Source organism: Triticum dicoccoides, chromosome 4B, assembly GCF_002162155.2.
Source record: "Triticum dicoccoides isolate Atlit2015 ecotype Zavitan chromosome 4B, WEW_v2.0, whole genome shotgun sequence".
In the NCBI taxonomy this organism is placed as follows: Eukaryota; Viridiplantae; Streptophyta; class Magnoliopsida; order Poales; family Poaceae; genus Triticum; species Triticum dicoccoides.
The window spans coordinates 493,969,740-493,975,684 of NC_041387.1; positions in this window are offsets into that span (position 1 = coordinate 493,969,740).

Consider the following 5,945-nt stretch of genomic DNA (forward strand, 5'->3'; position numbering starts at 1 on the left):
TCCGGCTCCACCGCCACCGGTTTTCTGCCGGCCTCCCTCGCGGCACTTCTCTCGAGGCCGCTGGATGCCGCCTCCCTTCAGGCGCCGATCGGGACACGGAGCGTCGGCTCCCTCTTCGCGCTCCCGCCGGCTGCTACTTCGCCCGGGCAGGCGCTTGTGGCCCACACCGCCGCCGCCCCGTCAACCGCGGCTGTCGCGCCCCTCGGCCACTGCACCGCTGGTGGCGGAGGACGTCGCGCTGGCAGGCTTCGCGGCGTCAACCGCGGCCATCGCGCCCTCTGTCACCGCGCCGGCTGCCCCTCTGACTGTCTCCACGGTGGTCTCACCTCAGCCAGTCTCCTCGATGGGATCGCAGCCGCCGCCGCCGTTTCACTTCGGCCATCTCATCACCATCAAGTTGTCGTCGGACAATTACATCTTCTGGCGCGCGTAGGTTCTTCCGCTTCTTGGGAGTCACTATCTGCTTGGCTATGTCGAAGGCTCTCTCCCTTGCCCTCCTGCGCTGGTTGACAACGTGCACGGTCCGGTCTATAATCCGGCTCACCGTGTCTGGACAGGGAAGGATCAGGCGAACCTCTCCTCCATCCAGGGGTCGCTCTCTCCGGCCGTTGCTGGGCTTGTTGTCTTCGCCAAGACGTCCCACGAGGCATGGACTATTCTTGAGCGCTCGTTTGCGGCACAGTCGCAGGCTCGTATATCTGGGCTCCGTCGCCAACTTGGGGAGTGTCAGAAGCTTGACTCCACCGCCACTGAGTTCTACAACAAAGTCAAGAGTCTCGCCGACACGCTGGCCTCCATTGGACAGCCCCTCACCGACTCCGAGTTCAACTCGTTTATTGTCAATGGTCTTGATGAGGAGTATGACGCCCTAGTCGAGATCATCAATGAGAGGGGCAACTCCATGCCCATGCCATCGCACGAGGTCTTTTCACGCCTCCTGCTTACTGAGCAACGAGTCGAGACGCGCCGATCCAGGGGCAACGGTGCCCTCTCGGCAAACGTCGCCACCAAGGGTGGTCGCTCCTCTGCTTCATCCAGGGCTCCTTCGGGGCAGTCACCACCACCCGCCTCGGCCCCTCCTCCTACTGCGACGCTACCAGGGGCTGGCGGTCCACGTGTGTGCCAGCTTTGTGGTCGCGATGGGCACTGGGCCTCGAAGTGTCACAAGCGCTTCCAGCGGGGTTTTCTTGGTCTCGGCAATGACGGGAAGGATACACGCAACTTTGCTCGTCAGGTCGCCATGGCTGATCGTCCGCCGCCGCAGAAGCCACAGGGACACACTCAGTCCTACTCCATTGATCCCCACTGGTACATGGACTCTGGGGCGACAGAGCACCTGACCAGTGAGATGGGGAAGCTTCACACTCGTGAACCCTACCATGGCTCCGACAAGATCCACACCGCCAATGGAGTAGGTATGCACATCTCTCATATTGGTCAAGCATCACTTCTCACTAGACATGCCAATAGGAGTCTTCAACTTCGCAATGTTCTTCGAGTTCCATCTGTGACACGTAATCTTCTTTCAGTTCCTAAACTCACTCGTGATAATAATGTGCTTTGTGAATTTCATCCTTTTGATCTTTTTATTAAGGATCGGGGCACGAGGGACATTCTTCTTAGTGGGCGGCTCTGCCAAGGTCTCTATCGTCTGGAGCATCCTGGCGTCGCTCGCGTCTTCAGTGGAGTTCGGGTATCTCCGTCACAGTGGCATGCTCGTCTTGGTCACCCGGCCACACCTATTGTCCGGCATGTTTTGCGTCGTCATGAGCTTCCTAGTGTGTCTAGTAATAAAGATGTAGCAGTGTGTGATGCTTGTCAGAGGGGAAGAGTCATCAACTTCCTTTTTCGGAGTCCAGTCGTGAGGTGAAACATCCTTTAGAACTTGTGTTTTCAGATGTATGGGGTCCTGCTCAGACTTCTGTTAGTGGTCATAATTACTATATCAGTTTTGTTGATGCTTACAGCCGCTTTACCTGGCTTTATCTTATCAAACGTAAATCTGATGTGTTTGACATTTTTGTTCAGTTCCAAAAACATGTTGAACGCCTTCTCAAGCACAAAATTGTTCATGTTCAGTCGGACTGGGGTGGCGAGTATCGCAACCTCAACTCCTTCTTTCAGTCGCTTGGGATCACTCACCGTTTAGCATGTCCACATACACATCAGCAGAATGGTTCAGTAGAACGTAAGCATCGTCACATTGTTGAAGCTGGTCTGAATCTTTTGGCCCATGCATCTGTTCCGTTTCGTTTTTGGAGTGATGCTTTCACCACTGCATGTTTTCTCATCAATCGTACTCCCACTCGTGTTTTGAATATGAAGACTCCCATTGAAGTTCTCCTTAATGAACAACCGGACTACACCTTTCTCAAGGTGTTTGGGTGTGCTTGCTGGCCCCATCTCCGTCCATATAACAAGCGTAAGCTCGAGTTTCGTTCCAAGAAGTGTGTTTTTCTTGGTTATAGCTCTCTTCATAAAGGATACAAATGTCTTCATGTGCCCACTAATCGTGTCTACATCTCTCGGGATGTTGTGTTTGATGAGCATGTTTTTCCCTTTGCCAAACTCCCTGTGTCCACTACCGAGCCACCTGTCATGCATTCATCCTCTGTTGCTTCTGACCAATTTGATGATGTTGCATATTCTCTTCTATTGTTGCCTAACCATGGTGCAAGCACTGGTCGTGGGGCTCGTTTGGAGATTCTGGAAGTGCCATCTTCCTCTTCGTCGCCATCGCCTTCATCCTCGGCACCTTCTGTTGTGCATGAGGAGCACATGGCGCCCCTGCATGGCCTCGGTTTCCATGCTCATGCACGGCCGATCGACGTCCTGGCCCGGTCGCCTCTGGCTTCTGGGCTGCCTTCTCCATCATCGCGCCCTGCAACCCCGCCGACTGGGCCGGCCTCCTCGGTCCCCGTCTCGCCCAGGGCGTCGGGGCAGTCATCACCAGGCCTGGCCTCGCCCGCCCCTGCCTCGCCCAGGGTGTCTGGGCCCTTCTCACCAGGGCCGGCCTCGCCTGCTCTCGCCTCGCCAAGGCCGTCTGGGCCGGTGTCACTGGAGCTGGCCTCGCCCACTCTCGGTTCGCCCATGGCCTCTGAGCCCCTGTCGTCGGGCCAGTCTTCGCCATGCAGCCCGGAGTCGTCTGTCCCGAGCTCGCCTGAGGTGATTCCTGCATCTCCGGCGATCGTCACGTCTCCGTCACCTTCGCCTCCGCCGGCTCCTGCTGCTGCTCTACGTCCACATACGCGCAGTCGGAGTGGCATTTTTCAGCCTAAGCAACGTCACGATGGCACAGTTGCTTGGTTAGCGGCGTGCATGTCTGCTGCTCTCGCAGATCCATCCTCTGAGCCACGCATGTATCAAGCTGCTATGCGCATTCCTCATTGGAGAGAGGCCATGGAGCAGGAGTATCAAGCGCTTCTTCGCAATCAGACATGGACTCTTGTTCCTCCACAATCACGGGTAAATGTCATTGATTCCAAATGGGTTTTCAAAGTGAAGAGGCATTCTGATGGGTCCATTGAGCGCTATAAGGCTCGTCTGGTTGCTCGTGGTTTTCGACAGCGTTTTGGACTTGACTATGAAGACACCTTCAGTCCAGTGGTCAAGCCTACTACCATCAGACTTCTTCTCTCTCTGGCTGTTACTCGAGGTTGGTTTCTTCGTCAGCTTGGTGTTCAAAATGCTTTTCTTCATGGTGTCTTGGCGGAGGAGGTTTACATGCGCCAGCCTCAGGGTTTCTCTGATCCGGATCGCCCTGATCATCTCTGTCGTCTGTCCAAGGCAATTTATGGTCTGAAGCAGGCTCCTCGTGCTTGGCATGCTCGTCTTGCAATGGCTCTTCGTGCTCATGGTTTTGCATCATCAACTGCTGACTCCTCATTGTTTCTTCTTCAAAGGCCTGAGGTTACTATGTACTTGTTGGTCTATGTAGATGATATCATTTTGGTCAGCTCCTCTCAGTCGGCTGCTACTGCGCATGTTCGCTCACTTGGTGCTGATTTTGCGGTCAAGGACCTTGGGAAGCTTCATTACTTTCTTGGTGTGGAGGTTACTTCTCGTGATGCTGGCCTTGTTATGACGCAGAAGAAGTACTCTCTGGATTTGTTGCAGCGAGCTGGGATGCTTAAGTGCAAACCGACGACTACACCCATGTCTACCACTGATAAGCTCAATGCTGTTGATGGTGTGCTTCTTTCTTCTTCTGATGCGACAGAGTACAGGAGTATTGTTGGTGTGCTCCAGTACTTGACGATCACGCGACCAGACATTTCCTATGCTGTTAACCGAGTCTGCCAGTATCTGCAGTCACCCCGTGACACTCATTGGTCTGCTGTTAAGCGGATTTTGCGCTATATTCGTTTCATGGTGGCTCATGGTTTGCATATTCGTCCGTCTGACTCTGGTTGTCTTCAAGCATATTCTGATGCAGACTGGGCTGGCAATCCGGATGACAGGCGATCCACGGGGGGTTATGCTGTCTTCTTTGGCTCTAACCTGATTGCCTGGAGTGCTCGGAAACAGGCTACTGTCTCGCGTAGCAGTACTGAGGCTGAGTATAAGGCTGTGGCCAATGCCACATCAGAGATCATCTGGGTACAGTCCTTGCTTCAGGAGTTAAGTATACCCCAATCACAGCCTCCTGTTCTCTGGTGTGATAACATCGGTGCTACATACCTTTCTGCAAATCCGGTATTCCATGCCCGAACGAAACACATTGAAGTTGACTATCACTTTGTGCGTGAACGTGTCTCTCAGAAGCAACTACAGATCAAGTTTATTTCTTCCAAGGATCAACTTGCTGACATTTTCACCAAGCCATTGCCTTTGCCACAGTTTGAGACTTGCAGGCGCAATCTTACCCTTCTAGATTCATTAGAAAGTGGCTAAGATTGAGGGAGGGTGTTAGACTGTATTTACATGTGTATATTGTAACGTTGTATACCACCTCATTATATATATATGTGATAGGCCACCCCTAGAGGGTTGTGCCGGTTCCCACCAAAGCCTATTGTCTTACAGCCATTGACCATTTAACTAGCTATATGCGTATATACTAGCACGTACCACATGGATACACACATAATATTCTTCATTCTTCATAGCGCACGTGAGCCATGCATGGCTCATTGCATGCATAGTTATCTAATCAAGTTGATTAGATCAACGTACCGGCAGGCATAAATCATGCTCTCCACCGGCTCGATACGGTATTTTTCAAAAAAAATCAACATCTTTGTCAACACCTGTATGTGCGTATTGATGCCGTATTTTCATAAAATTGCGACAAAAACGCGTCGAACATCAAAGCCCCGATTAGATTAAGGAAGCTGATACGCAGGGAGCTGGGTCTCGATCGGGCCATCAGTACACTTTTTTTCTTTTGAGAAACAGTACACTTGTTGGATGCGTCCGAAAGTGGTGCAGATTAGGGTGAAATTTTCAGAAATTGAAGCCAGTTCAAATTCAAATTCCTTGGGCATAAGCGGAGAGCGCCACGTAGGCAACTGGTCGGCACGGTCGGCCGCGGACACGAAGATTCCTCCAGAGCGGCCCATCGGCGCAAGGCCGGAGATACAGCTAGGAGCATCCTGAACTTCACAACGTCGAACAGCGCCGGCGGGACGGAAGGCTAACCTGTCGGGGGGAGTGGCCGCGCTGGCCCCAGCCATTGGTGACGTCCTGGAGGAGGAACACCGCTGAGTTCGTGGCCCGCGATGACCTAGATTGGGGGTATTTTTTTTGTTCGTTCCTTTCGAGGACCGGCAGGATCTGGGGCATTGTTTCTCTCTTTTTTGGTGAAGAGTTCTTGTGCGCCATAGATTTTGTTTTTTTTCACACGGTTGCTAAACACCAGAACACATTTCTTTTAGAGAACCCGCTCTTCTTTCCACAAACAAAGTCCGCCTTTTTTCTTCCACAAACCAAGTCCCTAGTACTTA